This window comes from Carettochelys insculpta, chromosome 7 (assembly GCF_033958435.1).
Source record: "Carettochelys insculpta isolate YL-2023 chromosome 7, ASM3395843v1, whole genome shotgun sequence".
NCBI lineage: Eukaryota > Metazoa > Chordata > Testudines > Carettochelyidae > Carettochelys > Carettochelys insculpta.
This window is the reverse complement of record NC_134143.1, coordinates 5,932,096-5,957,652: the sequence shown is the minus strand read 5'-3', so window position 1 is coordinate 5,957,652 and position 25,557 is coordinate 5,932,096. Positions and strand designations below refer to the sequence as shown.

Sequence of the window (25,557 nt, the reverse complement as noted above, 5' to 3'; positions counted from 1 at the left end):
CCGCGGCTCTGTTCAGATTGCTCCATGCCCCCAGCTCTGGCCCGGGTGAAGGAAATAGTTTGCATTCCGGAGAAAATTGCCTGCTTCGCAGCAGTTAATGGTTAACTCTGGAAGAAAAGTTCCCAGGGAAGAGGGAGAGAGACGCGCGTGTCCCCTGCAAGGGCGCGCACCTGCGCCGGGCCCTACACCTGTGATCACCAACCCCCTCTTGTTGGAGAAACCTGCTCCGAGGGCCGGGCTCGGCTAAATCCCGGAGCCGGCCTCGGAAGAGGCAGAGGAGCCCGGGAGCGCCCAATGCAACAGGCACCGCGGGGCAGCGCAGCCGCCGGCTTCCTGGGGACATTTCAGGGCAGCCCGAGCTTGCGGGCTCCCCCGCCGCCTGTGCCAGTGGGCTGGAGTGGGCCGTTTTCCCGGCGTCCCCTGCTGAGCCGGCGGACCTGCTTTCCCCCGGCCCCGGGGCAGCGAGCGGGGGGTGCGCTGGGGAGGCTCTCGGGGTGGCCTGGGGGGGGCGCCAGGGGCCGCGTTTAGAAATGGCTGCAGAGAAGTTAGCAGGGCTGGGGCGGGGGGCACTGAGGCAGGCGGGGAGCGCGGGGCGGGGGATCGGGGCGCGAACTCTCAACCCCCCGACTCCCAGCTCGGAAGGCCCTGAAAGGGTGGGGACTGCTCTGGCCCAGGGCGCAGTCTGGGGCCGGGGGACACGGCCGGGCGGGGGAGCCGGGGGTACTCGCGGGGCGCCCCCCTGGAGCTTTCGCTTGGCCCCGCGCTCCGCCCGGCCCGGCCCGGCTCAGGTCGCCGCGGGCTGGCCGGGGGAGAGCCCCGGGGGCGGATCTGCCCCGTGCGGAGCGTGGGCCGGGCGGGTTCGGGCAGCGCTGCCTTGGGGTGGCGGGGCCGTGGCTGGGGCCGGCCGGGCTCTGGGCTTGACCCGGTGGGAGGTGACCGGGGGTTGGCCCGGGACACGCGCGGACTGACCCGGGAGCGCTGGGGCCAGCGGGGCTCGGCGGAGCCAAACAGCCACCGGGGGTGGGGGTCAGAGCGCCCGGCGCAGCTCGAGGCGAGCGGGGCAGGGACCTCGGGAAGCCGCCGCGGAGCGGAGCGGAGCGGCTCCAGCCCACGGGGCAGCCGGGGGGGCGGGGCTCAGTGTGTAGTTTGGAGCAGCGGGGGATGATTAACCCGCCGGCCCGGAACTGCCCCAGCTCAGACCTCTGTCCTGCGGAAGGAAAGGTAGCCAGCTCCTCCACATACACACACACAGAACTACACACACACACACACAGCTCCTACACACACACACACAGCTCCTCCACACACACACAGAGCTACACGCACACACACACAGCTCCTCCACATACACACACACACACACACAGCTCCTCCACACACACAGAGCTACACGCACACACACACAGCTCCTCCACACACACACAGAGCTACACACACACACACACAGCTCCTCCACACACACAGAGAGCTACACGCACACACACAGCTCCTCCACACACACACAGAGCTACACGCACACACACACAGCTCTTCCACACACACAGAGCTACACGCACACAGAGCTACACGCACACACACACCTCCTCCACACACACACAGAGCTACACGCACACACACACACAGCTCCTCCACATACACACAGAGCTACACACACACACAAAGCTCCTCCACACACACAGAGCTACACGCACACACACACAAAGCTCCTCCACACACACACAGAGCTACACACACACACAAAGCTCCTCCACACACACAGAGCTACACACACACACAGAGCTCCACACACACACACAAAGCTCCTACACACACACAGAGCTACACACACACACAGAGCTCCTACACACACATACACACACAGAGCTACACACACACATACACACAGAGCTACACACACATACACAGCTCCTACACAAACATACACACAAAGCTACACACACACACACAAAGCTCCTACACACACACACAGAGCTACACACACAGCTCCTACACACACACACACAGCTCCTACACACACATACACAGAACTACACATACATACACACACAGAGCTACACACACAAAGCTCCTACACACACACAGCGCTCATACACACAGCTCCTACACACACACGCACAGAGCTACACACACACAAAGAACTCCTACACACAGTTCCTACACACACAGAGAGCTCCTACACACCCCAGCCCCCAACCCAGTCCTCCACACATATAGCCCTAGTGCCGCGTCACACCCACCCAGACACCCAGCTCCTACACACACACCTGCTCCCCCACAAACAAACACACAAACCAAGCCTCAGCATACGAACACACTCACACGCCGCTCCTACACCCTCCAGCTTCTCCACATACATCAGATCGCACACACACACCTGCTCCCCCGTAACCACACAAACCAGCTCACCCCCGATCCAACACACACACACCAGGTCCCGCGCCATCCCAGCTCCCTGCACACACCCACACGCCAGCTCCCCCGACATCCCAGGTCCCCGTGACACACCCACACACCAGCTCCCCGTGACACACACACACACACACACCAACTCCCGCGCCATCTCAGCTCCCTACACACGCCCACACACCAGCTCCTCCGACATCCCAGCTCCCCGTGACACACACACACACACACACACACACACACACACACACACACACACACACACACACACACACCAGGCTTGCTCGTGTGTCATTATCCCTAGCCCCAGGCTCGTCTCCCCCCGGGACCACCCGGCGGCTGCGGACTGGGAGCCAGGCCAGCGCCCGGTCGTTATCTCCGGCTTAGCGCCCGGCGGTGACTTGGCGGCTGGGGCGCTGCCCGTGGTGCGGCTCTGCCGCTGCTCAGGCCGGGCCGCCTTCCCGGCCCCCAGCAGTTCACCTCGCCGGGCAAATGGCTCCGAGCCCGCCGGCTCCCCCAGGCGGCGGCTGGGCGCAGGACAGCGCGGGACTGCTGGCCCCTGCGGAGCGGCCAGGGCTGCGGCCGCCGCACTGACAGCGCCGGGGACGGGCCGAGCTGTGGCTGGCCGAAGCCGGAGGGGGCCGGGTGCCAGGGCAGAGCGGGCACCAGGCCGGAGGGGAGCCGAGCGAGTGGGTGGGGACTGCGGGGGAAGCGGGAGAGCAGCCGCCCAGTGCTGCCGGGCCCCACGCCCCGCTCCAGGGCTGGCCCAGCAGGGGTGCCTTGCAGCCGGACGCCTGGCTCCCCGTGCAGGGCGCTTGAAGCCTGTGTGCGCGCACCTCCTCCCGGGCTCACACACACACACCCCTCTGGGGCTCACCCCCCCGGGTCTCATACACCCACCCACACCCCTCTGGGGCTCACACCCACCCTTCTGGGGCTCACACACCCACCCACCCCCCGCTGGGGCTCACCCACCCACCCCTCTGGGGCTCACCCACCCGCTCACACCCACCCCTCTGGGGCTCACCCCGCTGGGGCTCACACACCCACCCCTCTGGGGCTCACCCACCCACCCACACCCCTCTGGGGCTCACACCCACCCTTCTGGGGCTCACCCCGCTGGGGCTCACACCCACCCCTCTGGGGCTCACCCACCCACCCACACCCCTCTGGGGCTCACACCCACCCTTCTGGGGCTCACCCCGCTGGGGCTCACACACACACCCCTCTGGGGCTCACCCACCCGCTCACACCCACCCCTCTGGGGCTCACCCCGCTGGGGCTCACACACCCACCCCTCTGGGGCTCACCCACCCACCCACACCCCTCTGGGGCTCACACCCACCCTTCTGGGGCTCACCCCGCTGGGGCTCACACCCACCCCTCTGGGGCTCACACCCACCCTTCTGGGGCTCACCCCGCTGGGGCTCACCCACCCATCCACACCCCGCTGGGGCTCACCCACCCACCCTTCTGGGGCTCACATACCCACACACACCCCGCTGGGGCTCACACCCCAACCCCTCTGCGGCTCACCCACGCACCCCTCTGGGGCTCACACACACACACTCACACACCCCGCTGGGGTCACACACATACACACACACCCCTGGGGTCACACCCACCCACGTGTTGGGGAGCGAACTCCGAGCGGCCCGGGGCTGGGGCCGGCGGCGCTGCCGTTCTGCCCAGGCCCCTCTTCTGCCCCGGGCCCCTGCTCCCGCCCCCGACAGCAGCAAGTCACCCGCAGCCCGCGGGAGCAGCACCGCCCCGCAGCTCGCTCTGCTCGGACCGCAGCCCCCCGCGGACCGGGCCTTCCCCGCCGCCCGCCGCGCTCCGTGGCCAGGCCGGGCCAGCGCCCGCCGCCTCTGGCGGGAGTACTGGGCCTGCCCTCGCCCCCGGGGTCGTGCGGCAGCAGTAGCGGCTTAAAACCAGCCTAATCCCCCTCCCGCCGCGCTCCCCCGCCTGCGCCCGCGGTGCGTCTGAGCCCGCAGCACGGGCCCGGGGCTGGGGAGCTGCCCTGGGCAGCGCGCTCGGAACAGGAGGGTTCGAGAGCTCCGGGGTGGCGATAACCCCGAGTCCGGCCGGGCCGAGCCGGGGCGCGGGTCGGGCCGCTCCATCCCAAGGGCAGACGTGAGCGCGGCGGGACATGGCCCCGGCCTCGGCTGAGCACCGCCCGGAGCGCGCTAGGTCGGGCCCAGAGCCCTCGGTACCGGCCCTCGGAAGCCAGAGCTCCGCCCACCCGCCCGCAGCGGGAAGGGCCAAACCCCGCTGCCCCCAGCCCCCTGCCCAGGCCCGGCCCCGCAAGCAGCCAGCGGCGTTGGGAAAAGAATCCCCGGGCTCCCCGCGCCTTCCCCCGGCCCCGGAGGAGGGCGGGCCAGGCCGGGGTACAGCCTGCCGGGAGGACAAAGGGGGGTGCGTCGGTTTCCACCCACTCCGCATTCTCCAGCGGCGCGGCAGCCCCTCACCGCGGGAGGCCGGTCCCGGGTCAGGGCTGCCCCGGCTGCTTCCCGCCGTGCCCGGAGGGGAGCGGCTTCTGCCCCCTCCCTCTCCGCGGGGCTCCCGTCCGTGCGGCACCCCCGGACCTCCCGCTCGCCTGCCCTGCTCCCGAGCCGCGCGGGCCAGGACCCCTTCTGGCTGCAGTCCGGAGCGTACGGCCGCTCTGGTTCCCGGGGAGCCGCAGCCGGAGACGCCCCCGTGCGCCCCAGCGCCCGGAGAACGCCTCAGCACGCCCGGCTGCAGAGCCGCGGCCACCCCGGCTGTGGAGGTGACAGCAGGGCCCCTTGCGAATACAGCCACCTGCAGAACGGGGACCGCAGCTCTGCGGCTCGCTCTGCGCCCAGCGTTGTTCTCTGTAGCCAGCTACAGGGCTGGAGAAGAGCCCGTGTGGCACAGGCCCGGCCCTTCCCACGAGGCTCGCCTGCACTCGGTCTGCAGAGCCCTACGTGCTCCCAGGGCCAACGCCTTGGGACGTGCATCACCCGAGAGACCAGCACAGTTCCCAAGGAGCCGTGTGAGTCTGAATCCGCAAGAACCCCCCGAAGTCCCCTGGCACCCGACGGCCTCTGGGCTCTGCTGGGCAGGAGCTTTGCTGGGCAAAGCCCCGCTCGCCAGGTCCGTCCCACCCTAACGCGGTTAGCTCGGCGGGCGCGGCCCGGGAAAGGGTTCCCTAGCTCATCCCCCACGCAGGCACGCACTGCACACCCAAGGGCGCGAGTGTGGGCGACTAACGCTGTTTGAAGAGCCCGGCTTAGGATTTCCCACGCGCGTCCGTGGCGGGGCGCCCGCGTGCGTAGGGATCCCGGTCTCCGGCTGCTCGCCCGGCTCGCTCTGGCTCCGGCCATGCGGCTGTCCGGGAAAGAGTCACTCTAAAGGGGTGGTAAGCTCGGCACGGTTCTCCTCCTCTGCGGCCGGGCCATTCTGGTGTTGTTAAGACAACCCTCCGGAGTCCGGCGTTTGCGGCTCCAGACACCCTAAGAATTTCGGCAGCTAATCAAACGGCTCCGAGTTTAACCACGAGCGCAAGATTTCAGCCTCTGTGTGTGTGGGTGTGTGTGTGGGTGTGTGTGGGTGTGTCTGTGTGTGTGGGTGGGTGTCTGTGGGTGTGTATGTCTGTGTGTGGGTGTGTCTGTGTGGGTGGGTGGGTGTGTCTGTGTGTGGGGGGTGTGGGTGTGGGTGAGTATGTGTGTGTGGGTGGGTGTCTGTGTGTGTGTCTGTGTGTGGGGGTGTGTGTGGGTGTGTGTGTCTGTGCGTGTGGGTGGGTGGGTGGGTGTGGGTGTCTGTGTGTGTGGGATGTGGGTGGGTGTGTCTCTGTGTGGGTGGGTGTCTGTGTGTGTGTGTCTGTGTGTATGTCTGTGTGTGGGTGTGTCTGTGTCTGGGGGGTGTGGGTGTGTCTGTGTGTCTGTGTGTGTGTGTGTGTGGGTGGGTGGGTGTCTGCACACACCACGCAGACGACACTGACACCCTGGGCCCGGCGGGCTGGAAGCGGACTGGACCCCGCATTGTAGGGTTAGCGAATTCCTCCCCGGCCCGCCGCGCCGCTGGCTCCCCGCGGGGGGCTCCCACCTTTCTGGCCGCAAACTTTGCCTCCGCGACGGGGCGAGCCCTGTGACAACTGTCCGGCGGGCCGGGCCGGGCCGGGCCGGGCTTGGCAGGAGGCGCTAACTGGAGTGTAACCACCGGGGCATGGATGTCACCCGGCCGGGCTTGGCGGGCAGCCGGAGCCGGGCGCAGAGCGGTCCCCCGGCCGCAGCCGGTGCATTTCCCCGGGCTGGTGCATTCGGGCCTGTGGCTGTTAAATAACGGGGGGGGCACAAGTGACACATAATTGCCCTCCTCGGAGCGCCCCAGCGCGCTGATTAAGCCCCGCCGGGCGCAGCCAGCGCGGGAACCAGCAACGGTGCCGCCTCCCCGGGGGCTCCCAGCGTGGCCAATACCGCCAGAACGCGCCGGGCCCCGGCCGCGGCTGTAACCCGTGTGCGCCCGGGGCCCCGGCAGCAGGGAGCCGGTCCCCTGCACCAATGGCCAGATCGCTCGGCGGCGGCAGCCCCGCGCCCGGCCCGGGAAGGAGGGAGGCCTCGCCGCCCCCCCGGCGGTGCCGAGTCGCTTCTGGCAGCGGCGGGAGAAGCAAAGAGCCCGGCCGGGCGGTGGGATCCCCCCCCAGCCCAGCCCGGCCCAGCCCAGCCCCCGCTGTCTCCCACCGACGTGCACCGCCCTGAGCCTGCCCGTCCGCCCGCAGCGCCCAGCCCAGCCCGGCCCGGCCCGGCCCCACCCGCCGTGTGGCCTGGCCCAGCCGGGAGCGCTGGGGTCCGAGTCCAGTCCCCCCTGCGCGGAGGGGCCCCCGGGGCATCACCGTTCCCACCCGCCCCTGGGCACGGCCCGGCGCCGGTAGGTGCCCCCCGAAGCTCTCCCGGCCCGGCGAGCAGCGAACCCCGCGGCACAGGCTGGGCTGGGGGCGTGGCGTGGGGCTCCCAGTCCCTTGAGCCGCTGCAGCCAAACTCCGGCCAGGGGCGCCCCCGGACGGGCCTGACCCTATTGCAGAGGGAGGGGAGACAGCCGGTCCCCTTTACCCCGCCCGGCAAGCAGCGCTGGGCCCGCGGAGGGGGGGGTCCCGGCCCCCAGGGGACCCTCGGGCTGTCGGTGAAACTGGGCGAGTTTGCGACTCCGAGAAGCGCCGCTCGCCCCCGGGCACGGGGCCCTGATGGGGGCGCGGGGATCCCCGCTGGGGTGGGGGGCCCCCCTGAGCAGTGCCCGCCCCCACCCCCGGGCGCTCCCGCTGCAGGGGGCCCGGCCCCCGTGGGAGCCGCAGACCGGGCCGCCCCCCATGCTGGGCCGCAAACCCCCATCCCAGCTCCCCCCCCAGCACCCAGCCCCAGCGCACCGGCTCCCTCCCCAGCCTGCTGGCCGCAGCACTCCCGCCCGGGCCGAGCGTATCCTTCAGCCCTGCAGAAAAGTAGTTCCAATACAATGTTTGTTAACTAGGTTATCTAGGCTGTAGAAGATTTTAATGTTGAATTTTATGGCTTTACCACGCTCTACCGTCCTTGTGAATATTGTAATATTGCATTTTTTACAAGTTACTCTTCTGTTAATGTTCCAGCTAGTAACTTTTATAATCCTCCTCAATGAAATTTTTTTGTATTCTTCCGCACCGTTAACCTCAACGGAGGCACCTCAGCCCCTGGCAGGAGGCAAAGATGAAATGAATTCCTCTTTAATCAGAAATAATAATAATAAAAACACACACCAGGATCCCTCTGCCGTTCATCCCGGCTTCCCGTCCCAGGAGCGGGGGTCAGAAGCCCCCCACTCTCTTCTGATGCCTCTGCTTCCCCCCAGAGGCCGGGGGGGGGTGTCATAAGGAGTCCCAGTTCCTTTCCCAGGCAAGCTCTATCCCGCCTCAGCTGGCCCTGAGCAGAGCAGCTAATCCTGTGGGGTGTGATGAGTTTGGCAGGTCTCACCAGAGCCTGTCCCAGGATGTATTGTTTCCGGGGGGGGGGGGGCAGTTTTTGCACAGAGAGGGGGCTGCCCTGGCCACCCTCTCCCTGGCCCTGCTGAGGAAACTCACCTGCTTGAATGAAGCAATGAAGCGGTCAGGGCCGGAGCAGGCATGGGGAGGCGGCTGTAACCCCCCATCCAGGCACTCAGAGGACGAGCGGCGCATCCCTTCTCCTGGTAGGGAGAGCTGAATTAGGGGCGTCGGCCAGGCAGGCGAGGGTTCTAACCTGCCGGCTCCCCGACGTAAGGGAGCAGCTCCCCTCCCCGCGTGGGGAGCGACTTGGAGCAGGGGCGGAGGCCAATGGGGGCGGCGGCTTCCGAGCTGGCCTCGCCGCCCCAGCCTTGCCCACGAGCGGGGTGGCCGATGACTGTCCCTCTTGCCTGGAGCGCGACTTGCTCTGGTGGGCGAGGGGCGTTTGGACACCTGCAGGGGCAGGCGGAAATCCAGGACGTGGGTGGGCAGGTCCCTGCAGGGGGGACCTCAAGCCCTGGATGGTGCAGGCTCCAAACTCAAACCAGCCCAGCAGGGCACAATCGCCAGCGAACAACCCGCTGGACCGTTTCACATTCGCCGCCCCCTTCCCACCAGGCAGCCTGAGCACGGCCCAACCCTGGCGGCCAGTGAGTCGGAATCGCGAGGGCAAATGACCATCCCACGGGAGAAAAGTCCTACGGCTGGGGTGGACAGGACGCCCCCACCCCCAGGCACAACGCGAATGCATTTCTAACCCAGATTAGGGGGGTTGCGGCTTCTTCGCCGTTGAGAACTTTGTTCTGAGACTCAGCCCAAAGCCTGGCTGATAAGGGGACCGAGGCACGGCTTGTGTATCCCCAACAGCGACACGAATAGGGGTCGGCTACGAACCAGGGCTGTGTTTCAGGCAGCGGCCCGCCTCGAGCAGGTCTCACAATATTTGGTGTTTTACTCAAAGCGCCTGGTGCCAAGTGATTATGCGAGAATCCCAGGTCTCGTGTGTATGAACAAGGGGGGGTTCTTGTCAAGGGAAAAGCTTGGAAATGGAGCCTCAAATCTCAAAAAAAAAAAAGAATCCCAGAGCTGATTATTCATCTTCGAACATTTTGTCATCACAACTCAATTTTTTTGATTTTTGGGTGGGCCTGGCATGATTTCTGAGTGCTTGGAGTCTGCCGCAATTCTGCAGTGTGGCTAGGTAATAAAACAGCTCCTACCTACTTTGCAAACACCAAACAGCATATTTTGGTGGTTTCAAAGGCAAAGATCATTTATTTAATTTCGAATACCATTAGACGAGGCATGTGTGTGTGTGTGTGTGTGTGTGTGTGTGTATAATTGGCTTTAAGTTCAGAATCCAAATAATCCCCTGAAAATGAAAGCAAAATGAACAAAAGCAGCCATATGCAATTGTCCTGAATCCTCATTTTAATTTTTGTTATTCTTATTTAACGTTATTATAACTGCTTGGCAGAAAGCGATTTTTATTTTATTATATTTTTGAGAGATAATACCTAAGTCTATTTTTAAACATTTTTCATGAGTTTAAATGTTCACAGTCGGAGAACTTCTTGAGGACATTAGATGATAAATACTTAATGACAGTCACCTTGATGTCACAAAGTTTTAGCTTTAAAGCTGTAAAAATACAAACTGGCAACATGACATAGGGCGAGTAAAGGGCTGTAAAGCAAACTTAACTAAAGCAGCATTTTTCTTCCTTTACCTGTACATTTGTATTATTATCAAAGGAAATATTTCTCGTGGCTTGCGTGTGTATGGTGGAATCAACTTATCAATATTTTCTGATAAAAATCGAACCTTTCTGTGTCCAGCTATGACATTGTTGCTGTTTTTTATTTCATGCTTTTAATTTAGAGCAAATGAGTCGCGCAGCTGCCGGTTTGTTTTTAAATAAGAGGGTTTAGAATATTTCTGGTGGAACGAAATTATCATTATTTATTTATATTGGCGCTAAAGTGACATCTTGACCGGAGCTTGAGGTTCTCTCGAGCCAGGCACCATACGAGCCCCTCACGAGAGACAGCCCCTGCTCTGCAGAGCTTGCAGTCTAAGGCCCTTATTTTCCCGTGCAGGAAAGCACTTAAGCATGTGATTAACTTTAAGACCATTTGCTTTGCTTTGCTTACCTCTAAGGACCCCTGCAGTCAATAGGACTTAGCACATGCTTAAAGTTAAGTGTGTGCTTAAGAGCTTTTGTGACTCGGGGGCGAAGCCATAGCCAGGTGGGCCATTGCCTGGGTTGGAGTCAGATTTATTGCTGGGTGACTTGAAGTCCGGTTGTGACTGTCATACAGATGGGCACGTCCTAGGGATCACCGGGAGCATCACGTCTGAGCACCCGCATGAGACAGGCTGGAAAAGCTGCCCCGCTCGTGCCCCTGTTTGAACTGGAGTGGAACCTTTAGCCAGCCTTGATTTAAAAGTTGCCCACGACAGAGGCTGCGGGACAGCCCCCTAAGCAGCTAATTCGCCACCCCCCGCTGCAAAGCAACACGGCCTGGTGGCTCTTAGAACAGCAGCAGAGGGAGCCGCGCGAGGCCGTGTACTAGCAAACGAAAAGCAGCCCAGGAGCGCTTTAAAGACTAGCGAAGTAGTTGATTCGGTGGGGAGCTTCCGCGGGCCAGGCCCGCTTCTCCGGCCCAGAAGGGCTCCTGGGCTGCTTTCTGCCTGGCTGGCTTCGAGTGTTCGTGCCCAGCAGTTAAGAAAAGAGCTGAGCACACCCGGGAGGGAGAGCTCCGGTCAGGGGCTGCGGGTCGAGCCAGCCAGAGACGCGCCCACGCTCAGGGCATCCCAACCCTGCGAGTGCTGGAGGCTGGGAGTCGGGCTCTCGGTGATCCCCCTGTTTGGTACTCTGCCCCTGAAGCTCCGGTCCCAGCGCTGCCAGGGAGAAGGCACCGGCCGAGGCGGATCCTCTGTTCTCACCTGAAATAAAGAAAGTCCGACCGAAGCTGGATGAAATCCTGGCCCGGAGCTGACGGCTGCTGCCCTCAAGCCCCCTGCACATCCGTCGTTAGAGGACAGAGCTGAGGGGTGAGCAGAGGGATGTAGTTACCTGGGGGCTGCAAATCATGGAACCATGGGCTGGGAGGGACCCCAGGAGGTGACCGAGTGCAGCCCCCCGCCCAAAGCAGGACCAACCCCCACTGAGTCATCCCAGCCAGGGCCTTGTCCAGCCGGGACTGAAACACCCCCCGGGATGGAGAATCCACCACCAGATGGGACGTGGCCAGAGGGCTCGGTGGCTATAAAGAGGACCCCACAGATTCAGCTGGTGGCACGTTCCTAGCAAGGCCCAGACCCGCAGGCTGTTCCCGGTGGGTGCCCCGGCCTTACAGAGATGGTCTCTCTTGCTGTATGGTGGGTATCAGCTATGACTTGCGTTACGGCGGGACGTAGGAGCCGGGTCATTGTGCCAGGGCAGGAGGGGCAAATGCAGAAGAAAGGCAGCTGCTGCCCCAGTGAGGCCTGGGGAAATACCGGGGCAGGGGGGTGGCTACCCAGCAAAGCAGGGCAAGAGGGGGAGCCTGGCAGAGATGAGGGCGACGGAGGGGGAGGAGGAGGCGAGGACGTTTGCGCCTGGAAATGCGCTCGCCACGGAGTGCTGTTGTCTCGGCCGGAGGGCAGGGTCCCCTGGGGGGCAGCGGGGGCGGTGGAGGTGCAGCAGGAGGCGGGGGCGGGGGGCTGATCTGTTCAGCAAGAGCCCGTTGTCGGCACTGCGAATGGCCGTGGAGCAGAGCGCTCGCACCGGAGTCCCCGCGGCCAGGACCGGGGACCCTGGCGCCTCTAACTCGGTGTGGTGTGTGCGGGGCGCAGGGCTGGGATCCACTGCGCCGGCTCCCCGCAGCCTCTGCTCCCGCGCCGGAGCCAGACAGGCTGCAGTCGCCGGGGGGGTGCACTGAGGGTGCAGCCTGCGGGTGACTTTCCCAGCGGCTCTTGCTTGGGGCGGGGGGCTGAGCCGGTGACCTCCCGAGGCCCCGTCCAGCCCGGGGGCCAGGCCTTGCTCAGCCTCTCGCGTTGTTGGGGTGCCCTGACCCCCAACACAAGCGGGTTTCATAAGCCCGGGCTTCGCACGCCCTCACCTGGGAGCGGCTGCAGGTGGCCCGTGGGCCGGGCACCGTTCACGGGATTCGCCCCTGGTGGGCTGCTGGACTTGTGCGCCTGCCGGCAGGGCCGCTCCAAGCTCCCCTTGGCTTTGGTGGGAAGCACTGGCCTGGCCCACGCCCCTTCCTGGAGCTCCCTCAATCCACGGCCACCAGGAGCTGCGAGCGGCCGCCTGTGGACACCCGGGTGCATCAAGCATCGGGTGGCCCCCCGGGAGCAAACCCTGCTGAACCGCCGCCAGCCCACGGGCCGCTCTCTGCCCATCCCCGGCTCAGACGTTCCCACCAGCCCGGCTCCATTTGTCAGCGGCGTAACTGGGACTCGCCCTCTTGGGCTTTTAGGCCGGGCCGCCCTAGGCTGGGGAAAGGGCCCCTGACCTCCCAGTGCGTTCAGAGCTAGACCAGTGCAAAGCAGGGCTCACCAGTCCTTTGCACGGGTGCCGCATCAGGCCCGCCGGTGCGGAGGGCCAGGCCCGGGGAAGAAAGGTGCAAGCCAGAGGCAGCGCGGGGAGAGAGCAGGCGCCAGGGGCTGGACGGTGGGAGGGAAAATGCGAGTCGCTCTGGGGGTTCACACGTGCTCCGGAAGCCCGCGCGGGCGTGGCCGTGTCTGTGCGTCGCGAGTGACCCTGCAGGCGCGAGCAGCATCTTTGCAGGGGCAGAGGTGCGCGGGTGCTTCCAGCGTGTGCGGCCCTGGACACGGTTACACGCCAGCGTGTGCGCGAGTGGGACTGCGCGGGTACCCCGTGCTGGTGCGCAGGCAGGCGGGTGCCGGAGTGCCTGCGTGGGAACGCGGGGGGGTTCGATCGGAACGTGCAGGATCCACGGGGGTTTCAACGCCCGTGGACCCTCACAAGTGCAGGGCGGCGCTTGCGTGCAGGCGTTGCGCGGGACCGTGTCCAGCCGTGTTTCTTGGGGCGGGGGGTCCCGCGCTGGCTGGGTGAGTGAGTGGGTGGGCGCGCGTGTCCCCTGCCTGCTCCCGCGCGGCGGGGAGGTCCTGGCACAGCCCAGCAGCGGGGCCAGGTTTGCAGAGGAGGGAGCCGCGTTATTTCTGTTCCGCCAGCGAAGCCTTCTGGCGACATCCGCCGCGCTCCTCTCCTGCCGAGCTACCCGGCAGGCTGCTGGGCACGGGAAGGGCCGGCGCCCCCGCCGCTTGCTCGGCTTGAGTTGCACCCGCCGTGCGCCCCTGCGCGGACCCGCTGCCCCTTGTTATCTCCTCGGCGGCCGGGCGGGACATTTGCGCCCCCCGTGCGCAGCGGCCACGCTGGGCTGTGCGGCAGCGGGTTCCCCAGGGGGGCTGTGAGCCTCGGAGCCGCCGGATATTCAGCTGCAACTTCCCCGCTCTCCCCCGCGGCTCACCTGGTCGCTCGTTGCGCCGCAGAGCCACCCTCCAGCCTGGCACCCCCCGGCCAGCCAGCGCGCCCCAAAGGCAGCAGCTCAGGGGCGGGCCCGGTAGCTCCTGCAACTTGCCCCCCCTTCACCCCTCCTGTAAGACCCCCCTGCATTATCGCCGCCCTTGGTCGCTCGGGTAGGGAAGGCCCATCCCCTCCCTGCGGGGCGCGCCTAGGTCTGCCCCCGGCTCCCCAGCCCAGCTGCCGGGGTTTGCTCGCCACGGGAATCCGGGCGCCGTGTTTGACACCGAGGTTCGGGCGCCGCCAGCCCCGTGGCAGGTTGTCCGAAGCCCCCGGGACAGCAGCGAACACTGGGGATGCGAGCGGGCCGAGCTGCCAGCCGCCCCCTTCGGCTGCCCCAGCAGGCGTGTGAGCTGAGCTGACTGCCCCGCTCCAGGCTTCTAACCCGTGGGCTGCTCGGGGGTCCTGGCCGGCTGGAGTCAATGGCAGCTCCTGTTGGCAGCCAGGCGGGGATTCCTCTGCCCTCACCGGCTTGTGCGCTTCCTCCCTTCTCAGCCTGGGCCGGGAGTCGGTCTCAGCTGAGGGGAAGTGGTGAGTTAGTTACAGTCAAAAACATGTCCGTGGGGAACAAATGTTCGATACCAGCCCAGCAGGGAAAGGTGGAGCACAAGCTGGTGCCTGGAGGATGAAGCTCGGGGCACACCGAGCTGGAAATAAGGGGCATATGTTAACAGCGAGAGTAGCTGACCCTTGGTGCAATTCACCCATGGTCAGGGTGGGCTGTCCATGCCAGAGAGATCAGGATGGGGGTGTTTCAGAGAGCTCTGCCCTGGGAGCTGTACTGGGGCAGGGCTCCGGCCTGTTGCGTAGGGAAGGGCAAAGTAGCTGATCACGGGGGTTCCTTCTGGACTTGAATCCCCCTGGGTAGAGCCCCCAGGGAGCTCTGCAGCCGGGCTGGAAGTGCCGAGGCCGGACGTTACTGAGCACATCCAGGCCGGGCCGTCACGCTCTGTACAGACCAAGCAGCGAATTTCTGTGTGTGGTGGGGGGTGACCCTGACCCTGTGTGTTGCCCCCTCCCCATGCATCTCCTCTGCTCCAGGGCCACACATCCCCGACACAGCCCCTTGGCTTGTGGCTCTGGGCCTGTCCAGCCCCCCCTGTGCCACAGCCGCCTTCCTTTCCCTGAGGGAAACAGCCCCACCCGCCGTGCGCAGCCGCGCGGCTTCGCTGGGGACTGAAGGCCCAAGGGAAGCAGAAGGCCATGGCTTGGCGGTGTTTCTATCCCCGTGACCAGCGCCAGTGCTGCGCGGGCCCAGGCCCACCGGCGCCCATGTGAGGAGATCCGAGGCTGGCTGAGAACGTGTCGGGCTGAGGAGCCTGTGCCCATCTGCCTATGGGATGGCGTCACGGCACGTCCCGGACCTGTGGCCGCAGGGCCCTCGGGCTCCTGAATGGTGGCAGTTTCTCTGCTTCCTTCCTGCTGCCAGGAAAAATGGGGGTTGTGATGGAGTGGGGGGGGTGCGTGTGTGAGACTCAGGCTGGAGGTGGGAGACAAGCAGAGCAGCTCCCAGCGGCTAAGGATGACCCTGGGGCTATAACCTAGGCTGGCAGGTAACACCTCTGCCCTGAACAAAGAGGAGGGAGGAGCCGAGCTGGGTTTGAATCGGAGGCGGCAGTTAGAGGCTAGGGGGAGAGGGAGCTGGAAGGCAGCCAGCCTGAGGAGGGGGGAAGCTACACCCCAGAGGGGCACCCCTAGGGCTCCTCTCCCCAGGACGGGTTGGAATGACTGTCTCTGACTGCTGTATTGACGCTTCTGCGAGAAACTGGGCATCTGTTGCCTAATAAACCTCCTGTTGTACCTGATGAGTGAGAGTCACTCCTGCCAGCGGACAGGGTGCAGTGCAGGGGGACCCCTGAACCCCATCACAGGGGTAAGCCCCAGGAAGGGCATGTCCCTATTGATCAGCATTAGGGCTGATGGGAGACGGGGCTGGATGCCGTCTGGCCCACACCCTGATGCAGCTGCAGAGCTGGAAAGTCCATTTCCCCTGCTGTGAGCAAGGCCTGGAGCCCTGGGGAGGGGGAAGTCGGGGAGCTCCCAGGGTGGCCACCAGACGCCTTCTGATCTGAACCCCAGACGGACAGCCAAAGCCTGGGGCACTGGGCACTGGCCGCCGTCCCCTCCCCTCCGGTGCTGGGCAGCTCATGCGGGGCTGAGCGGTGCGGAGAGCTGGAGGGCTGGGGGGGCGAATGAGGATCAGACACTGGTACTGGCCTGGCTGGAGACAGGCGCCCAGAAACGGAGCCGTGTTTCGCGTTGTGCTCAGCTCGCCGCCCTCACTCACGCCCCTGGCTGGCTGTGACTTTCTCAGCCGTGCAGCCCCAGGGCCCGCTCCTCAGGGCAGATGCTCACGGTGCTGTTTCCTTGTGCTGTACAGCCAAAGCTCAGGGAGCCCAACTCCTCCCAGGTAACAGCCTCAGGAGAGTGTCTGGCTGGGATCTCTGAGCTGAGATGGGACTGGATGGTGAGCTGACGGGATCGCACCTGGGCAGGAGGTGAGCTCTCGGGGCACTTAGCTAGCAGCACAGCACTTAATGCGAATGAGACGCTGGTTCATGGCCTGGCCTGGCTATAGATGTCTTGGCCAAATCGTTAAATCTACCTTCTGCCGCTGCTTCCCCTCTGTAAAACGGGACCCACCTTCTCTACACGGAGGCTGCTCAGAGCAGCAGGTGGTTCGTGCTCCTTGACCAGGGGGACAAACATCTTAAGGAAGGTCACGATTATGTTTCCGTTGTTTTGACTGTCCGTTTGGCCAAAGAGGTTCCAACTTCCCTGCTGGCCCTTTCCCACTGGCAGGACGGAGGTTTGCAAAGAGCAAGGAACAAAGACCAAAGTGGAAGTTTCTTCTGCCCTTTCCAGGTTGGCTTTGTCCAGGGTTCAGCTGAGCAGAACCCTGCAGGGCCATGCACCCAGGGCAAGCAGTACTGCAGGCTCTGGATTTACAGAGCTGCCCTGAGCACTCTGAGATCCAATGTCAGTGTCTCGTTCCTGGCTAACACTGCTGGGGCCTGTGCACTATCCCTCTGATTTCATCCAATGCTGCAAGTTGTGGGGGGCCTTCACCAGCATCCCTTAGCTCCCCAGCTTTCCCTGGTGTCCAGACGGTTGTTAAACTTGTGGGCTGCTCCCCCTCATGAAGAATTCTCAGCATAACTGTGGGGGAGAGGATGCCAGCTAGACAGCCCTGAAGCTAGACAGTCTATTGCATTCGGGGTTTGTTCCAGGAGACGTTTGGGTCCAACACCCTGAGCTGATGGGCACTGGCAGCCCCCACTGGCTGCAGCATCAGCTGCTGATGGTTCTCAATGGGGGATCAGGTCCAAAGAGGGGCTAATCCTGCCGGGTGCTGAGTGCTCACATGCCCCGGTAAAGTCCAGGGGAGTTGAGGGCACTCAGTGTTTTTATACAGGGCTGAGCACGTCTCAGGACTGGGGCGTACATAACAGTCCATGAGCTGCAGAGGTGGTAACCGCATCCCAGCCTATTGTTCAGTGGGTGGCAGAGTACCACAGCAGAATGAGGAGCAGAGCTGGCTGGAAAATGGCCCTTCAAGCCGCATGGGAGTCTGAACAGTCTGCAATGGGTTTGCCTTCCAAACTGGAAGGGAACGGATAGGGGCCACTTTGAATGATTTTGTGGCCTGGAATTCCTGAAGGATGTTGACCTAAAACCACCAAGATGTTTCGTTTGGCTCATGCTACGAGGTAACGCAGCCCCTTCACTGTGACGCATAAGGCAGACAGCACGAATAGGAGCATACGAGGCAAAGCTGAAAGGAGACCAGGAGGTTGAAATGAAATGTTTTACCTGGTGGGACAAAACTTGTCAACATCAGCCCAAAGGGAGAGCGGGGAGGGTTCGTTGCGGGGCTTTTCGAATGAAAACAGTGTGGGATGGAGTTCCCAGCCTCTGTTTGGGAGATGGCTGGGAGGAGAGAGCTCGCCTGATCGTTACCTGTTTAGTCCACCCCTCCTAAGGCAGCTGGTACTGGCCCCTGTTGGCAGAGAGGGAACTGGGCTGGATGGCCCCTTAGTCCGACTCACTATGGCCCTGTGATGGGGTTCAGGGGTCCCCCTGCACTGCACCCCGTCCGCTGGCAGGAGTGACTCTCACTCAGCAGGTACAACAGAAGGTTTATTAGGCAACAGAAGCCCAGTTTCTCACAGAAGCGACAGTACAGCAGCCAGAGACAGTCCTTCCAACCTGTCCTGGGGAGAAGACCCCGAGGGGTGCCCCTCTGGGGTGTAGCTTTCCCCCTCCTCAGGCTGGCTGCCTTCCAGCTCTCCCTTTTCCTAGCCTCTAACTGCCGCCCCCGATTCAAAACCCAGCTCAGCTCCTCCCTGCTCTTTGTTCAGGCAGAGGTGTTACCTGCCAGTTGTAGCCCCAGGGTCATCCTTAGCCACTGGGAGCTGCTGCTTGCCTCAGACATCCAGCCTGACTCACACATGCACTCCCCCCACTCCATCACAGGCCCTTCTTGTGAAACTGACACATCCACGTGCAACATTTCAATTTCAGCAAAATGGCCGTGTTGGACTCCACTCCGGCGTCCCTGCTGCTTTCTGCAGACACAGGGCTGTCGCTCTGGGCCTGAGAGGGGCACCGATTCCCTACTGGGCCTGGGCCAGGGCTGCCTTCTCCGTCCCCTTTGGGCACAGCAAGTGGGAAGGAGAATTGGCGCTATGAGGTCACTGGCTTACACTCCCCTAAGGCTGCAGGCCGGCGCTCCGGCAGCTGATGCATGTGTAATGCCAACAGACCCAGGTCACAGGCACCAGGGATAGAACCTGTGATCACAGGGGCTAAAGCCCTGTGCCTTTAGCTCATGCGGTAGAGCACAGGTGTGATGGGGTTCTGGGGTCCCCATCTGCAGGCAGGAGTGACTCTCACTCAGCAGGTAGAACAGGAAGTTTATGAGGCAACAGAGGCCCAGCATCTTACAGAAGAGTCAGTGCAGCAGTCAGAGACAGTCATTCCAACCCACGCTGGGGAGAGGAGCCTGAGGGGTGCCCCTCTGGGGTGTAGCTCCCGCCTCGCCAGGCTGGCTGCCTTCCAGCTCCCTCTCCCCTCCAGCTTCTAACTGCCGCCTCCGATTCAAACCCAGCTCGGCTCCTCCCTGCTCTTTGTTCAGGGCAGAGGTGTTACCTGCCAGCTCAGGTTACAGCCCCAGGGTCATCCTGAGCCCTGGGAGCTGCTCCACCTGTCACACACACACCCAGCCTGAGTCTCACATGCACTCCCCCGACTCCATCACAACAGGGCTTTAGCTGCTATAATCGTAGGTTCTATCCCTAGTGCTGATGACCTGGGTCTGTGGGTGTTACAGCTGGTGCATGGACTGGGAAGAACTGCTGGAAGGTCTCGGAAGCTCTGGATGTGCTTCCTCAGCCCTGGGAAGCATGGAATACCCAGGGGCACTGAGACCTCATCTGGGGTGAGTGAAGTCTGTGCTCTACAGCCTCAGCTGAGAGCCAGCTGGCCTTTAGCTCATGCGGTGGAGCACAGGGCTTTAGTCCCTACGATTGCAGGTTCCATCCCTGGTGCCAGCGACCCGGGTCTGTTGGCATTACACAGCTCTGAACCAGAGCGGATGAAAGGAGGGAGAGGCCAGACAAGGTGCTGGGGGCACCGCTTCCCAGCCTTTCAGACCCAAAGGCAGAGCGGTGGCCAGCCATGTGCTCACAGCCCCAGTTATGCCCTCACTGCAGCAGGAGTTACTTCTCCCAGCTGGCTGACGGGAGCGGCAGGGCGCTGGCTGCGGCTGGAATGCCCCTTACAAACCAGCAAACCCCGGTGGGCGGCACAGGCCGTGCAGGAAGGAGGCAGGTGCTGCTGGGCAAACCCTTGCTGAACTGACGTGCTGAGAGAAGACGATTAAGGCTCTGGCTCCGGCCTGCTGTGCCCCATCCCATGGCTGCAATGGCGAAAGCCTGTTCCTTGGGAGCCTGCCGTGGAAGGGAGCTGTGGGGAGGTTGGACCCAGGACTAGCAGCGGCTGTGGCGTCACCTCTTGTCCGCCCTTACTTGTGTCCTGCCAAATGCAGCCTTTGCGCAGGGATCCCTGCACCCGCCCCCCTCCCTGCGTGTCGCTGTGTGTGGCGACGCTCCCTTGGCCCCGCTCTGCAGTGACCCTCCCCCAGATCTGACTGGTAGCATGGACAGGCCGGGACTGGAGTGGCTGTGAGGTCCCCCCACCAGCCTCACTGCTACACGCTTCCCTTCAGCTGCTCCTGCTGGGAGTGTCCAGGTGCTCAGAGCCCATCACGCGCCTTCCCCGTGCGCCACGGAGCCGCTGCGCCAGCCATATTCTGCTCCTTGGAGCTGCTGCCCCAGCAAGCTTTGCTCAGCTCCTACCACAGGGCTTCTCCATAGCCTGGGCTCACGCTGCATGCTTGGAATGACAATTAATAAGGGAGGCAAGGCCTAGACATGGGCCGGGGGCTCAGCTGGGCACAGCTCACAGGTGGGGCAGCCGGAGGCAGGGAGAGAAGGTGGTTCTGTTACCTTCTCAGCTGCCCTGAGCCTAGGGCCGCCAGGGGCAAAGCTGCATCCTCTGGCTGCAGGGCTGCCGCTCTCCCTGCAGCACTGGGGTTGTTCTCAGCACTTGCCCGGCTGTGCTGCCATCGCACTGGTCCAGCACAGCCCTGGGGAGCAGACCAGCTCCCAGCCGAAGGAGTCAGCCAGGCCGGGCAGCTTGTAACACCGGGAAGCTTGTCCCCAGAGTGGCTGGAGGCTGTCCTGTCTGCCAAGGGGGATTCCTTCCTTCCTTAAGTGCCATGCAATCAGGGGCCTCCACCCCGTCTACTCTGAGTGCTGGCCAGCATTTTTACAGTGCTTCCTCACCGTGACCAGGAAGTAATAGTATCCCATAATCTCTCGCTGCCTACCCTACCCCTGTACCATCTCATTGCCCCGTGTTCAAATCCTAAGGTCTTCATTACATGTCCTGTACATTTTGCTTGTCTTGTTCTCACTACCAACGATCTCCTACACTCCACTTCAATCGAAACAGACTCATTCCTCCTCTTAGCTGTCCATGGACTACGCAACCTCCTCCTTAAAAACCACATTTCTGTGGCTTCAATGGACTTGCTTGCTGACTGCCCACGCTTCAGGCCCTTATAGTAGTATTGGCTCAATATAACATCGCAAAGCTCTTTTCCTAACTTCTAATGATAACGATTTGTTAGCGAGGCTACGTCCCATTTCTCTGGAATGCAGACTTTGGTTGTGCAATTTGACATTTAACTTCTGTTGTACGCCCACCATCTGATGTGATCTAACGCCCCAAGTGTTTAACTGTAGTCACCTGACATATAACTGTCCCATTCGCACTTATGTCACCTCTTGGCATAATTTTGCTTTTAGTTATTACCTTTGACTCCGTTTTTGTAAGGTTTAACTTCAGACCCTTCGGCTCACTTTCCCTATTAACTACCTTGGCTAATTCTTGAAGTTCCCTTTCATTTTCTGCAATTAAGACTGTACCGTCAGCATGTCGAAGATTATTTAAGTTGTATCCAGCAATATTTACCCCAGGAAGACCCTCTATTTTTTGCATTATCCTTTCACTATACAAATTAAAAAGATCTGACGAAAAAACACCACCCTGTCTAACCCCACTTTTTATTTTCATATAGTCAGCTTGTTCGCCACCCATTCTCACAGCTGCTATTTGATCCCCATATATATTCCCACTTATTCTTAAATCCCTTCCATCTATGTCCAGTTCCGCTAAGACTTTTATCATTTCATTGTACTCTACCCTATCGAATGCTTTCTCAAAATCCATAAAGCATAAATATATGTCCTTTTGTACTTCCAATGCTCTTTCTATTGATGACTGTAAGGTATAAATAGCATTGGCATTATAAATAGCAAGGGGGATTAGGAACGCCATTCTGGGTAGGAGAACAGATGGAGCACACGGCCTGTCCTGTAGGCTGATAGCGGGGACCAAACCACAGCCCTCTGCAGCTCACAGCTGAGGTCACGACAGCTTGAGTTGCGGGGCGGGGCTGCGGGGTGCTAAGGCAGACCCCCAGCCTCTCTGGATCAGGCCCTGAGCTGGTGCATAACACACCCCAAGCAGTGGGCTACCACAGTGCTGCAGCCTGCTGAGGGCTTCTTCAGAAGGGCTTCCCACGCCGCCCCGCAGCCATGTGGGCTGTTGTCCCAGGCGCCTGGGCTGGCCAGAGGTGAAGACTGAGAAGCCAGAAGAGGTGAGCACGCAGGGGCAGCCACGGCTAAGGGCCGATGGCTGGGCCCGTGACTGGCTACTTCACTCTCCAAGCTGACGTATGAGCCCAGCTGGGCTACAGCAGAGCTGCTGGATTGGCCCACCTGCCAGCCTGGTGGCAGGGACCCAGCTGGCCTGCTCTGGAGCCAAGCTGCACCAGAAGGTTGCTGGCTGCTCACCACAGCTGTCATCACTCCTGGTGCCCAGTCCTACACGTTACTGGAGTCCGGCCACCTCCAACCACTAGGCCATGACTGCCTGTGTGCCCGGTCCTGACCTGGGTGTGGTGAACCGCACCCCTGATTTTTTTGCACCACTAGGAGCCTCAGTGCTTTCAAGGGAACACGTCTGCACGTGGCTGTGACACCAGACCCCCGGCTCCTGCCTTGCTCCCTGCCCCAGGAAGGGTTAAGTCACGCTCCTCGTGCCAGCTCTGCGTCTTTGGAGTGAGTAAAGGTTTAATTACCAAATGATGACAGTGTCATATGGTTTTGGTGCTGGTGCGTGGCAGCCGATGAATGCAGAAGAGGGGAGGATGCGAGAGAGACATTGAGTGGCAGTGGGGAAGCTAAAAATGCCAAAGACAGTAAAACATCTGTAATTTGCAATTCGCTAGTGTTCGCTGATTGCTCATGGATTAAAGATTAAAATCTCCTCTCTGGCAGATGGGGGAGAGAGCGAGGAATTTCTTACGAGCATGCTTTGCATCTGCATTTCATTCTGCTCCTCTTTATAATCATCACGGATGAGGAAATAAAGCCAGAGCTGGGCTGGCAGGGAGGCGGGGAAAGCAGACGAGAGAAGCCGGGCTCAGCGCACGTCGCCTGATGAGAAGCTGCACAGCCTGGCACCGCAAGAGGGAAGGAAATTGACATGGGCATCCCTTCTCTCATGCCCAGGCCTCGGCTCCAGCCATGCTGGGCTGTACCTTGCTGGGAGGCTCCGAGCGGCTGACAGGCTTTCTCCTGCTCACCCCGCCTCCGCCCTGGGGGTTTCCTGGATCCAAGTGGGACGTTAGCCATCTGTCCTGTCCCCAGGGGCAGCCGAGGCTGACTACCGCGCCCGTGCCGGGGTGCGAACGCTGGCAGGCAAACGGCACGAGTGGAAATAATGTTTGCAGGTATAAATCACTTTTATAACTCCAGCTAATCAGAATCCGTCCCCTTTATGGGCGCGACGAGCCCCCTCTCCCTCTCCCTCTTCCTCCCTGGTGCCCCACTCTCACAGAGCCTCTCCCATGTGCAGGGCAGTCACGAAGAACACTGCAAATGCAGGGCCCGCTCCTGAGAGGCAGGCCGAGCCCACAGCTCCTGTTGCCCTCAGTAGGGACGCCTCTCCAGATCAGGCCCCTATGGTAAAAGGCCTAAAGCTGCGGTGTCCAAAGGAAACGTAACGATGGCCGCAGGCCCCCCACCCCCAGCCCCAAGCTAGGTGCCGTCTCCCCACCCAGGCAGGTGCCACCTCCCCCACAAACTGCCAGTGACTCCCTGGAACGGCCATGGCTGCAGCTGGCACCTGAGCTGCCCCAGCACTGGAGCCGTGCCGAGGCGGGGGCCGTACCTGGGGCTGCGCTGGGGGTCGCAGGGGAAGCAAGCGGTGGGGCGTACACAGAGCGGGCGGAGGCCACTGCACATAGGAGGCACTGGGCAGCCGCTTCACCACCCCAGCGTCTGGGGAACAGAAAGTGTGTGGGACGCCGCAGGCCGAGGGGGTGGTCAGCCATCGGAGTGTGCCCCAGAGCCCCAAATTACCTGCCAGCCCTGGGCAGGTGTGGGCCGCCGTGCTGAGCTATGGGACTGTTGCCAAACGTTCAGGAAGGGAACCGGGTGTCAGAAGTCCCAGGGCTCTGCATGGCCTCCTCCGGCTCGTCAGGTGAGCATGGCCAAGAGGGCGAAGCGCTGGGTGCCTCAGTTTAACCCAGTGTGAACGGGGCTAGAATCTGCTCTCAGTGCCATTGGGTCAGCGCCACACAAACCGACGGGGCTCCTGGGTGACAGGGCACGTTGAACCTAGTCCAGTGTCCTGGGCTAGAAGTGCGAAGTCTTAGTGGCATTAGAACCCCTCGGGGGAGAAGCGAATCCCCTCGCCCCGTTGTGCGCCCACCGCTTAGGGGACTAACAACCAGTTTGCACGGTGGATGGAACAAGGGCTGCACACAGGCACCCCGGCACTGGGTCACTGGCAAGAGGCTGCAACCCTGGAAAAGCTGGAAGCTGCCTTTGGGCTCGGCAGGTGAAATCTGCCCCCGTCACGCTCAGAGCAGCCGCTGGCCCATTTGCCTTCACTGCTCGAGTTCACTTAGCAAGCAGTCCAGGCTGGATTTCCAGGGAGCTGAGGGGCATGGGGCACCCGACTGCCGTGGTGCCTAACTCCTGAAATCCCAGCCTGACTGCTCAGGCTGTCGGGAAGGGGCGGCCGTGTGACTGGCTCTGTGGCGCAGAGTGACAAGCAGATGCAGTGAATGAAGGCTGGCTTGGCAGGGGCACCTGGCTGGAGATGAGCCCCAGGGCTCAGGGAGGGACACTGGGCCCAGGCTGCTACCACACCTCTTGGCCTGCTTGGTGGAGAGCTCTGTCCTACACCTCCGCTGGCCACACTGCTCCTTGCTGAGGAAACGGGCCTGGTGAAAGCCCCCTGAAGTCCATAGGGTGTGTTGCTGTGTGTGCCGGCCAGGCTCAGAGCTGGCTGCAGTAGTCTGGGGCCTTGTTTGCTGCTTCGGGGTAGGGGAGCAATCCCAGCTCTACAGCCAAGCTCCAGCGAGCTAAAGTCACCCCCCCCCGCCCGCTTCCCAGTTCTTTATTGGCCACCCCCTCTGCAGAGCCGCTCGTGTCTCCAGAGACCGCCCGCCTATTTGTTTTCCATCTGCTGCCCAATGGCCTGGAGTGGCACTCATCTGTGATGAGCCCCCAGCGAAAAGCCCCCCCGGGACAAATCCTGAAAACCAGCCACGTCGCTCAGAATGGAGCCGGTGGCCCAGCGGGGCAGCTGGTTCCCGAGTGGGGCCCTTGCGGTGCTCACCCCTGGGGAAGCTGTTACGTGCCCCTTGGGCTGGCTGGGGAGTCGGTGGGTGATACTGATGGGGCTGGACAAGCAGGGAGAGGAGGGGAGGTTATCACAAAGGGTGTGTGTGTGTGTGTGTCTGAAAGTGAGAAAATTTGTGAGGATCCTGTGCTCGGTGTGTGTGTGTGCGAACGCAGGTCTGGACAAACGGGTGTATCTGCAGATGATGTGCTGTTAGTTATTGGTGGCCGTCTGCTGTGGGTGCTGACGAGTTGGAGAAGTGATATGTAAGTGTTTGTGAAAAGACGTTGATGATGGTTTTGGGTGTCTGTGCAAATGGGTGTTTTGGGGTAACAGGGCCTGTGGGTGCAGATCTACACATGGGCTAGTGTCGTGATAGGCGCCT

At 62.2% G+C, this 25,557-nt stretch overlaps 1 long non-coding RNA gene across 1 annotated transcript in view; it reads left to right on the top strand.

Moving 5' to 3' along the window:
- LOC142016020 (uncharacterized) overlaps positions 1-25,557 on the top strand; it is a 45,993-nt gene that overhangs the window by 8,287 nt on the left and 12,149 nt on the right. Inside the window, exon 2 of the long non-coding RNA XR_012646271.1 lies at positions 11,262-11,428. This is a non-coding gene — a long non-coding RNA (uncharacterized LOC142016020). The remainder of the gene's footprint in view (positions 1-11,261; positions 11,429-25,557) is intronic.